General features: G+C 37.6%; 1 long non-coding RNA gene across 1 annotated transcript in view; it reads right to left on the bottom strand.

Moving 5' to 3' along the window:
- Window positions 1–922: 922 nt before the first annotated feature.
- The window catches only part of LOC118153568 (uncharacterized), a 29,777-nt gene continuing 18,052 nt past the window's right edge, over window positions 923–12,647 (bottom strand). The window contains exon 5 of the long non-coding RNA XR_004742797.3: window positions 923–11,955. This is a non-coding gene — a long non-coding RNA (uncharacterized LOC118153568). The remainder of the gene's footprint in view (window positions 11,956–12,647) is intronic.

Below are 12,647 nucleotides of genomic sequence, written 5' to 3'. Positions count from 1 at the left end.
CTAGAGAGGAAAAAGCAGAGTTGATATTCAAACAGGTAATCACTGGGAAATTTCCAGACTAAAGAATTAAATGAAACTTCACATTAACATACCATAACAGTTCAGGTGTGGTGGCTCATGCCTGTAATCCCAGCACTTTGGGAACCCAAGGCAGGCAGATCACTTGAGGTCAGGAGTTCAAGACCAACCTGGCCAACAGGGTAAAACCCCTTCTCTACAAAAAATACGAAAGTTAGCTGAGCATGGTAGCACATTCCTGTAGTCTCAGCTACTCAGGAGGCTCAGGTAGGAGAATCACTTCAACCTGGGAGGTAGAGGTTGCAGTGAGCCAAGATTGAGCCACTGCACTCCAGCCTGGTGTGAGCCTGTTTTAACAAACAAACAATAGCATAATAAGTGTTGAACAGGATCAATAAAATAAAATAAATCCATATATGGACATATCTTGATGAAATTGCAAAAAAAAAAAGAGAGTATTCTTAAAGCTGCCAGAGGAATTACATATTACTTTTAAAAGAATGACAGACACTAATTGCAGCTTCTTAACAACTCAAATAGCTGCTGAGAAAACAATGGAGCATTATCATTAAATTATTCAGGAAAAATTACTTTCAATAAGAATTCTAAATCTAGCTAAGGCGTGACTCAAGAGAGATTTTTAAAAATGGTGTTTGTATATTTCCAATGAAAATCAGTAAACTCCTAAAAGTTAAAATTCATACAGAACATATTATTGGGTCATATTGCAATAAAAGTATAGATTCATGATAAACATAAGCTTTATTGAGGAAACTACTTTGAAATTCATTTTAAATCAGCTTTCTAATTAAAGAGGCTATCAGAACTGAAATTATGTATTATTCATAATGAAAGAAAATATGTATAAATGACCAAAATGGTACTTTTTATTATTTGTTGTTCTTCTAAATATTCCCCACATAAGTCAAGATAATTATATTTACATTTAGTTGTTTCTATTTCACATCTATCTTACCTTTTCTTTTTTTATTTCAACAGCTTTAGGAGTGCAAGTTGTTTTTGTTTACGTGGGTGAATTGTACAGTGGTGAAGTCTTGGGTTTTGGTGCACACTCACCTGACTGGTGTACTTTGTACCCAAACGGTAGTTTTTTATACCTCATCCTCCACCCATCCTCCTACCTTCTGAGTCTCCAGTGTCCATTATGCCACTCTGTATGCCTGTATATGCCCATAGCTTAGCTCCCACTTATAAATTATAAAATGCAATCTTTGGTTTTCCATTCCTGAGTTTAGCTACTTCACTTAGAATAACTGGCTTATAGTTCCATTAAAGTTGATGCAAAAGACACTATTTCATTATTTCTATGTCTGAGTAGCATTTTACGGTATACATACACCATATTTTCTTTATCCACTCATGGGTGGATAGGCATTCAGGGTTATTTCATATCTTTCCAACTGTAAATTATGCTGCAATAAACATAGGCATCCTTTTGATACAATGACTTCTATTCCTTTAGGTAGTATATATATATGGCTTTGTGACTCGTAAGTGAGTCCTTATAACCTCCACCTCCTCTCTAAACTTCATTTTTTGGCAGAATACTTGGGTATAATCATATGGGGGAGAAATAAGAAAAACCTTGTGTACAAAACCCATGGGTACACTTTTACTTATGCTGCATACTTTATCTTGTACCCATTCATTTTTTCCTCCTCTTCATCTGTATCACTCTTGCTATCTTTACCACCCTTTATTTTACTGTTTCACTGAAATGAACTTCTTAACATTATCTCCTGAATTGTTTCAAAAATTCCTGATATTAGGCACTCAGTAAATCTTCCATATAAGAGTTATCTGGAAAAAAAATGTGTTTTCAAAAGTTTTCATAACAACTAAATGAAGCTATTAAATAAAAGATGTCTTCAGCTTTACCATGATAATGAATTAAGACCATCTGAAAATGGAGAAGTCTCAAAACATTTTTCATTTTGATTCAGACTTAGTATTTTGCTTTTATCAGATATCAACTTGGAGATAAACCTTTTAGAAGTTGGTCCATTGCTTATAACAAACCCAGCACAGTTTTAAACAATTCCCCTTTATCTGATGGAGTGAAGATTGTCAGAGATGGGCCCCAGCTGGGGCCCAAATTAGAGTAATTAAGAAGCAAAAAGCCAGAGTACTTTCCTATAACTTGTTTATTTTATTTGATGATGAAACAGTATTACTGGTGCAGAATTTGTCATGCTTCTAGAAAAAGAAAGAGAGGGGCATTGTTAACGGGCCATGTGTAAGAGAAATGAATGTCAGAGCCCCACAAAACAAGAGTAGACTATCAAACCATAAGAGACATGCTAAAAAAGACATGCAATTTTACTTCTGTGATGGACTGAAACCATTACCAAATAAGGAAATGGTTTATTAAAACTATCACAAAATATTTCTCCGTGGTCGAGAGAAATGAAGAGAGAAAGACCTACAATTTGCAATCAACACCAATTTACCTGAGGTTTCTTGAGAAACACTTATAAACTTTGACTATTCCTGAAAAAAAGAGAAACATTTATGTAATAATGAACTAAAATGTTTTGGGGACCTAATACCATTGCCTTTTCTTTTTTGGAGACATCAAGTCACACTTATAAAAATCAATTAAAATTAAATTTAAAGGAAAATCTCACAATATTCTATGCTGTTTACATCAGTATCTCCTGACTCAATATGAAGGCCATATTAATTAAATATATTTGGGTACTAAAATTTTGCAGTCACATCTCTGGATTCAGTTCAAATGCTGTCCACAGAAATAGTCAATTGTCAATGTATTGAGCTCCTTCAGGGAAAAAGCTCTCTGTTCTTGAAGCATTTCTCAGACTTCCACAGTCTCTTAGAAAGAGTAGAAACCTTGTAAAAAATCTACCAAATAACTTTAAAATAAACTCTCTTTTCTGTACCAATGGTGAGTGTAATTGATGACATCACTAGCTGATTTCACTTTGTTGATGATATGTTGCATGGATTAAGCCAAACCAATTTGTCCTGGCCACGCACATACTGACACGCATTAGAAAGAGAAATTGACTCCAAAGTAGATAGTGTCCAGGAAAGCAATCATTATTTTACATGAGAGTATTCAAAACTCTCACTTAATATGATTAAAGTTGAACTGTACTCTAAAAATTACAAACCACCTTGAGATATTTATTAACTCATTGAATTACAACATCCCTTACAGATAAGTATTATTACTCTTTTGTAAAGTTGTCTATCTTAGATTATATGGCTTTGGCAGCAAAGTAATGCTTCTAATGGGAATAAATACACCATTAGGCAAATTATTCACTCCCTTTCATATCACACCTACCATTCCCCAAGGGTATGTCTTTATTTCTAATTCTGATTCTTCTAAAGATCCCTCACATAACTGTCTAAAAATTATGCTTATTCTATTTCTTTACACCATCAATTAACTCTCTAATTTAAATATGATGCTTTAGGTCATTGACAATGCTTCCTATCTCTCCCTCTCCTTCTAACATTTGGTATTTATGTGGTTATTAATGCAGCTGCTACTACTGTTGTTCATCTTATTTAGTTTCTCTTTGAGGTAACTCTAATGTAACAGTAGGGAAGAAGGAGATGATGTAGGCAGATGAAGAAAGAATTGACTAATATCAGGGAGATGAAGAAATTACTATCTTAAAATTTTCATGTTCTCTTTTAATTAGTGAACTGGCAACTTTGTTTGGGGTAAACACCTGAGGTTTGCCATCTTGTGCAAGAAAAATCAAGGATGTGGGCAAACAAGAAGTGAGTTTAAGAGCAGAGGTTTAATAGGCAGAAGGAAGAGAAAAGAGAATACCTCTCTCCTGCAGAGAAAGGGCTCCTGAGTGGATCTTCTGATTTCATGATGAAATGTACAGGGTTTTATAGATGAGGTTGAGGAGGCAGTGTCTGATTTACACAGAGTCCAAACACTGGTTGGACCAGGTGTGCCATTTACATAGTGCCTGAAGAAGCTGTCTGTGCCACCCTAATCTTGTTTGTAATGCATATGGGTTCTCTACCTGGCTGGCACCACATTGCCTGTTCCTTTACTGTACATGTGGTTGGCAAAGAAAAGAAAAACTGGAAACTCCATGTTGAACATGCCTAGCCCAGGTAGCTATTGGCACCACTGCCAGCATTCACCTGTGCAAGCTTCCAGCTTGGTTATCTATGTCTGCAGCTTGATTTTACAGGCAGCTCTTCATTAGGAAAGAAATTATTTGGGGGCTGCTTTTTGTTAAAAGGGAAACTTTACCAAGAACTCTCTTACCCTCACCATCTTTCTAAATAATTTTTTTCTAGCTTCTGTATTATTAGAAGATTAAAGTAGGAACAAAGAGCTCTGATGTGGTCAGAAGCTTGAGAGGAGTTCAACACACATTTATTGGTCTCCTCCTCAGGGCCAGGTATACTGATAGACACTCCCAGCCTTGATTGGGGATTTAGGAGGGACTTCATGGTGGAAATCACTCCTGAGCTGACTCTTCAAGAATAGAGGTGACTTAGGCAGGTGAAGGGAGAGAAAAAGAAAAAGGTCATTCCTAGCAAAGGAAGAGTTTGCACAAGGGCTTCAAGGGTGAGAAATGAAGGAGCGGGGAGGCTTTGAAGAGCATACAGTCAATGCTGCTGAAAAGGCAGTTGGGGCAAGCCAGGGGAGCCATTTTAGAGTGTGCTATGAATCTGCAATTTTAGATGTCTATGGGGTGAAGCCACTCAAGAATGATAAGCAGGAGACATGCCCACTTTTTACTTATTATGTAGTTTACTCTGGCAAGAAGGGATGTAACAGAAAAGGGAAATTGAGGCAGGAAGATGAGCTTGATGGCTTTTGTTACACTACTGGTGAGAAATGGTGTGAAATGGAGTAGAAGGGGCAGGTTCAAGTAGTATTTGAAGACAAACTAGTGAGGATGGGGAGACTGATTTGACAAGATGTGATGGGATCGATGTGATAAGAAGGAGAAAGATTTACAATTAGCTCCTTGGTAATTGGTTTCTGTAACCAGATAAACAGTGATACCATTAACTGAGAAAGAAATTACTAAAATAAATGAAAGTCTGTAATGGGTTGGGAGAAGGCAGAGGATTGAAGGATGTGTTGAGCGTTCAAGAGAAAATGTCAAATAATTACTACCATATATAAACCTAAAGCTCAAAAGAGGAGAGGGGTCAGTTATTATTTTGAGGTGGTGGTTGAACCATGAAAGTGAGTTCTACTAGGGAAAGAGGATGAGGACCAGAACTTTGGAGAGCATCAACTATTAAGGCTCTAGCACAAATAAGAAACCCATATTAAAATCCAAGAGAAGAACCAAGTGTTGCACATGCCAGGGAGACCCAGACATTAAAGAGTTATGAAGATGGAATAAGAATGTTCAATAATGTCAAGAGCTACAGAAAGTTGTAGGGGGCCATATAGAAGCTGGCGGTAACCTTTGTTATGACAGTTTAGCAGCAGCAGAGAGGCTGAGCCAAGGTGGATCTTAGGATAGAGGGTGGTAAGAAGTGCCCACAAGGTGAGGAAGAAGGGATTGAGGCTCTTTGACAAGTAGATTGTCTGGGAAGGAAAGGGAATGATCATATGAAGGGGAAATACTGATCTTTTGCTGAGTGATATTAGATGCCCAATATTGCTCTATTTTGGTAGGACAGTATGAGGTGAGGTCACCTACTGGGAGTGAGAAGGGGTGGGTTGGGTAAAGAAGAAAGAATAATGTCTTTGAATTTACTCATTAGAAACTGAGAGACACTCTATGCAGAGTTGTCTTGAGGGCTCTGCTGAGGTTGTTCTTTTTTCTATTTCTCCATCTCATTTCAGCATTTCTAGCTCAACTTTCTAACTGACCTACTTCCCAATTAGATGAATGAAAACAGTGATGGTACTGTCAGTTCCAAAGTGGCAAACAAGACATTGCACATCTTCAATACCAGTAGACATAGATGTGGGAAGAACCCAAGACTTGGATAAGACTGCTACAATGTGTAGATCTGGGCAATTCCTTGACAACAGTGCACCTCTAATTTCCCCTCTGAAAATCAGAAATAATATTGCTGAACTCACAAGACTGAAGGAATTAATAGAGATAATATATGGAAAAACCTATACTACTACTTGGTTTATCGTGAACTCTCAGCAAATTTTATTTTCTTACGTAAGAGAAAAAATAATGATCAATATATTGAAATGGGTAGAAGATAAGGGAATCATATTCACTGATAGAATAACAGGAAATAGGGCAAAGGAGTAGTAAGGAGGGCTCTCTAAGGAGATTCTAATTGCAAAGAAAAACACATGAGAAACCAAGACATAGATGGAGACGGATGTTTCTAAAGAAAGATACGCATAGTACAAAAGTGTGGAGAAGGGCAAGGGAAATACTCAAACACCATTAATTACAATCCTTGATGTCAATCCCTGTGGGGTTCAGAGGAAAGAAACAGGCAGAAAAGGCACGTGTAGTCCTGTATATCATTCAAAAAAGCAGCTGCTCCTCAAATCTGGAAAGTCAAAACTCTTTAAAAAAAAAAAAGATAGTGGAGCCAAACAAGAGCCCAGAAATAGCATACTTGTAGAAAACCACTCACTGCTTCTGGGAAAATAGATTTAGGGTTGAACTGAGGATAACATTGCACAATGAAGACTTGAAGAAAAAGGAAGCAGAACTGATTGAATTTATCTGGAAGGTTCCTGTCATTGACTCATTCCCCAAATAACTAGTGAATACCTACTGTGTGCCAAATGCTGTGTCCTCTATAGAAAAAATATTTCTTTTTGAAGCATTTTTAAGTTTACCAAAACAGCTGTTTGTTTTATCGGTCTAGAAAACCACACTATCTTGACAACAACAACAAAAAACTAGTCTAATATGAAATAATATTGAACGGGCAATCCTGGCGAGGCAGGGAAGTCATTACATCTCTGCCGCTGGTTAGTTGCATACCCTTAGTTAACTTCTATGCCCCTATATCTTTGAGCCACAACCTTCTTCCTGTATTATAAATGCAGATGAATGTCTATTAACCTCTGTGACCTTTGTGACATCTGTTGCAAATATATAAACAGGCTTCTCTTTGGCCTAAACCACTAATGATGTATTAGATGTTTCCTAAATAAGATGTATTCTGAGGAGAATAAAAGAACCATTAAAATAGGGGAGATATTTAGTAATTGATTAAAATTTGTATTTCCTTTGGAATACTAAATAACAAATAAAAGATCATGATTGTCATTTAAGGAGAAAGAGGGTTTCTATGAGATCAAAATTTTGCCCAACCCCATGCATTATTTAGTATTATGTCTCCCAATGAGATTTCATATCAACTCATTCAGAATCAAAGCCTTAAGTTCTAATCATGTCTTAAAAAGAACACAGAACCAAATTAGTAAATTTACTGATGGCTGTCATTTATTATCTAGACATTAAATGAAAAGAAGGTGGAGAGGAATTCAGATGGATTTAGGTACATCAGGGAATTAAAGGTGCAGTGATTTATGAAGTTTTACTTGCTGGAACACCATGTTCATTAGGCATTTAAAGAGTGAGGGTATAGTGAGAAACTGGAGATGACCAATACAGATTACTGGTAGAAGAAGGAGTGGATGAGAAAAGTAGCTGGAGAAGAAGGACGAAAGATCACGGGAAGGATTTGTCAATACAGAACCGGAAGAGAGAGAAACCAAAATTCATTATTTAATTCACTGGATGTTTTACATCTTGGCTAATAAAGTCCTCTCTGGCATCTTTTAATGGATTAGCGTTCTCTAACTAATATAGTTCTCTCTGTTGACAGTTCACAAAAAAGAGATGTTGAATGTGACAGCAGGCAGTGCCCTGTCTGGCCAGTGCAGGTAGGATTACAGGAGAATGACAGCACTGGGTTGTCTAGTGAGAGTTATTAAGAATGACAGCACTGGGTTGTCTAGTGAGAGTTATTGGAAAGCATTCTTGTTGAAAGCCTGCTTCTTCACTGCATGTATTTCCTCCTAAACATACCAACTCTTCCAGTGTCTCTACTTATTAAAGTCTAATCATCCTCTGATGGTTGGATTTGGCCAATGGCCAAAGTGGAGCCCCTCAACCAGAGATCTGAAGGAAGAGGGGAATGAGGTTAAGACATTTATTCTCCCAGTTGTTTCCCTGAGGGACACCATGCACTGGCTGCAACCCTTGACCAGCGGTCACTGCTTCTCTCTACGTGAACCTGTCTCCACAGCCTTGTGCTCCTAAGGCCTCAGCGTGGTAGCAGCCTGGTTACTAGAAGCTCCAGGATACTGTACCACCTCTTGTTGGTATTGTCAGCCCTCTATATAATATCTTTATTAAACCCTCTGTTCAGTTGCCTATCACAGCATAACAACTCATCCTGAAATACAGTGGCTTATAATCATAATTATATGTTGGTAATAATTTGCTGGTAAAGAAATGTTGTTGGGGGAGAGGTAGATTTTTAGGTCATATTGACCATGTATGCAAACAATTAATTTCAAGCTAGTGTGTGAAGTCAATTAAGGTATTCGGAAGAGCGGGAATCAAGAAGATAGTCTCTTCAGTCAAACAGAGGTAGATTTTAATTCTAGTTCCATCACTTGCTTGTTGTAAGATCCTGAGCAAGTTGCTGAGCTTCATCAAACGTCAGTGTTGTTACCCTTTTATAAAAATATGGTCAAGATACCCGCTTGTGTCAGGCAGGGTCTAATCAAGAAAACAGAAATCACTTTAAGTATTTATAATAAGGGAATCTCTTACAGAGCTTTTTGTCAACAGGTGGTGGAAAAGCCAACAGAAGATGCTGAAGAAACTCAGAAATTATCAACCACTGTAAGCTGGGGGGAAAGGAGAGGTGCCCCCAGGAAAGCTGTCAGCCTGTCTGCTGCAGCACGAGTTTAAAGAGAAAAACAGTCATATGTCAACCTTAAATTAACTCTCTTCTCCTTTATCCTAGCCCTCAATCAATAATATTCATGAAACTGTGGGCTTAAAACATGACATTTTTTTCTAGTCCAATGAAAATGCATTTGCAACTTTTTAAAATAAAAACATTTCTAATGCATATTAAAACAACTACATAACTTTTAATAAGAAAATGTTTGTCTCAACTTTGGAAAGAATTGGGAAATTTAAAGTGCTTAGTATTAGGTACCTGTAGTAAGCATTCATCCATTAATAAGTAGCTGCTATTTTTATTATTAATAATTATTGTGAACAATAATAATAGCAGCACTCTTGGGCAATTGTGAAGCCCAAGACTCGTTCTAAGCATTTGTCAAGACAAGGACTCATGTATAAGTGGGTCTGACAGAGAAACGCATGGAAAATGGGACAAAAATTTAGTCTGGATCTCCAAAGCAATAGAGAAGCTCACTTTCTAGGAATGAGCAACATGGTTGCATTAGCACTACTTCTTCCACGGTCCTGAAACCATAAGAACAAGACTTGTTCTAGCTCTTGAGTGGAACTTAACCTGCAGATGGGCACAGGAGACCATCCAAAGACAAGGGAGAAATCTACATAGAGAATCCAGCAGGTCAAGACATTCACCACTTCGATGGGAAATAACTGTGAACAAATTTGACGGTGAGTGTTATGTGATCAAGTAATGTACACCCAGAGAGTTGGATTAAACCAGATGGAACCAGAATTAGCATGTGGGCCTCACACAGCAGAACTGGGTCCTCCAGACTAGGCTACCTCGCTGATCCTCATCTGCCTGTGTTTAACAGAAATGTTCACAGAAATGTTTGGAGCAAGGCTAACAGTCCCGGGACTTGTTCTTGGCATATTGTTTTAACAGGCAAGAAGAATCTGAGAGCCAACCAATAACCATTACCAAGTCCACTTTTCTTTCTGCTCTCTATATATCATACATACAACAAAGTGGGTGCTTTAAAATAACTGATGATTTTTGTATTACTTCCTCTCATCTCAAACAAGCATATCCTGCTGAAGAGTCTCCATCACCTTAAATGCAGCGTGAAATAGCATCCAACTATACTTAAATACTAAAGAAAAGATGATGCCTTAGAGGGGATTAAAACAAAGATATAAAAATGAGAATGCCATTCTGAGACAGGGACACATCGGTTGGTAAAAAGGACTTTAAGACTGTATTCATTAGAAAGGAAAAAAGGTCAGAGTTACATGGAATGAAAAGTGCCCTTTCCAGGCAGATTCCTGAACCTAATTTATCTTGCTTCACTAAGACAGGAAATGCACCACAATATTCAGGATCGGGGGGAAATGACAATTTAATGATTACAGAACATCTTTCACGTTCCGTGGTAATTGAACAATCTCAACATCAAAGGCAGGGCTGGTAGCCTTTCAGAAAATGGAACGTCGTTTTGCTTTCCTTTTCACTTTTTACTGCATCAGTGAACTTTAGCATCTTCTCCGGCTTTATTTTTCCATTTTCATTTAGCACTGACACAAAACAGACCTGGCTTTAAGTGTACCATGCAAAGTAGTAATGTTGGAAACTTTAAATGGATGAGGCAGAACCACTTTCGTATCTGTTACATTTTAATTACCTTAAATATATCCAGCTGAACAAAGTTCAGACCTTTGCTGCTGCAGGTGAGGGTAGTATGACATAACAGACATCCTATTACCCAACCACCTCGTGAAGGGGAATATACGAGCTGTCATCTCTAAGGCATGCCATTCACCCAACAAACCAATTTTCTATCTATAATGCTAACGGCACCACTGAATTTTGGAGCTTCTTTTATATCAACAGTTCTTTATATTTTCCCCAAGCATGATTTGATAACTCTAGGGGGTAGTGAGGCCATAATACTGGACTCAGGGAAAGTATCCATTTAAGATAATTATAAATTCCCAATATCTTTGCTTTTCTTTTTCTAAGACTAAACCCAAAAAAAATCTTATTTAAAGAACAGTTCTCACACAATGGAATTTTAGGGGTAATAAGCATTTCTCTTTGGCTATAACTTGATATCAATGATCTTGATGAGAAGAGTGCCTGCAGAAAACTGGTATTGATTAAATAATGGTGATTAACAGGTGAAATTGGGAGATGAGGTATACTGGGGTTTTATGTTTGTTTGATTTTTGTGGGTTTTGTTTGGTTTCTACCATAATTAACCACAAACCAACACAGATTTTGCAAATATTTGCATTGCACACAATGAAATTTTGCCTAAGGGTAAAAGTGAAGTGCAGTTAATATTATGGAACTCATGAGGGAATTTAATAGTCGCCTCTCTTACTGATGTTCAAATCCAGGACGTGAGTCCTCAATTCTTCCTACCTGCCCTCCAACTCCTTTTGAAAGGGCCTTGAAATCAGCATCTAGCAGAGAAATAGAACAAGGAAAGACGAACGTTCCCCTGGATTCCAGGAAAAAGATGGCCAACTTCCTTCCCTTCCCTTTGTCCCTAGATACTGTGAAATTGTGGTTCGCTCTTAAGTGAGAGAAGAGAGCTGCTTGTTTTGCTTATTTTCGTTTTTGGAGTTATAAGCCATTTGATGTAGAGAACCACTTAGAATATCATGATTTGTCATTTTCCTTAGGACTAGAGTGCCTTCAGCATAGAAAACCCTTTTGACTGATTTTCTAAAAGCAGTATGAAAACAACACATGAGGAGCTTACTGCTTAACGGGTGGCCTAGGATTTTAGGGAAAGGAAATTAATGAACACTCTGAGGTTTTCTGCGGCACTGTTCAATACAGCTTGCCAGAATGGAAAAGGTGATAGACATGGATTCCTATATGATGTATCAGTCAGCTTTTGCTGTGTTAAAGCTACCTAACAGCAAAGCAAAAATCACAGCGGCTTACAACAACAGGCATTTAAGTCATGCTCACCGATCTGCAGGTAAGCTTTTTTCAGAAGGAGTTAGCTGGGCTTCTCTGGGCCAGACTAGACTTCCAGCTTTAGGTCAGGTATAAGTCTTGTTTCTGGGATGAGACGGAAGGAACAATGACTACCGGAGTAGTCTCTGGAGGGAGCACAGCCCTGTACATACCTTGACTTTAACCTAGAGAAGCTGAATTTGGACATCTGGCCTCCAGAATTATGGCAGAATACATTTCTGTTCTTTTACCATGGCATACGATGCAGCCACAAAAAAGAACAAGATCATGTCCTTTGCAGGAACATGAATAGAGTTAGAAGCCATCATTCTTAACAAACTAACACAGGAACAGAAAACCAAATACCGCATATTCTCACTTAAAAGTGGGAGCTAAATGATGAGAATACATGGACGCCATGTATTCTTAAGGGTGGAGGGTGAGAGAGAAGGGAGAGGATCAGGAAAAATAACTAATGGGTACTAGGTTTAGTACCTGAGTGACAAACCCCTATACACAGCAAACCCCCATGACACAAATTTACCTATGTAACAAACCTGTATCTGCACCCCCAAACCTAAAGGTTTTAAAAATCAATAAATAATTTTTAAAAAGAAGATTAAATTAAAAAAAAACAAATTTCTATTGTTTTAAGCTGTGTTGTGATACTATGTTACAGCAGCCATAGGAAACTAACACAATGCCCTCCTTTAATTATTGCCTTCTTTAAAGAAATTTAAATATCGAAAGAGAAAGTGTTTAGGCAGATTAAATTTCCAAAAAAGAGGGAAAGCACA

This window comes from Callithrix jacchus, chromosome 5 (genome assembly GCF_049354715.1).
Source record: "Callithrix jacchus isolate 240 chromosome 5, calJac240_pri, whole genome shotgun sequence".
Taxonomy (NCBI): Eukaryota; Metazoa; Chordata; class Mammalia; order Primates; family Cebidae; genus Callithrix; species Callithrix jacchus.
The sequence above is the reverse complement of the archived record's forward strand: the minus strand, read 5'-3'. Positions and strand labels throughout refer to the sequence as shown.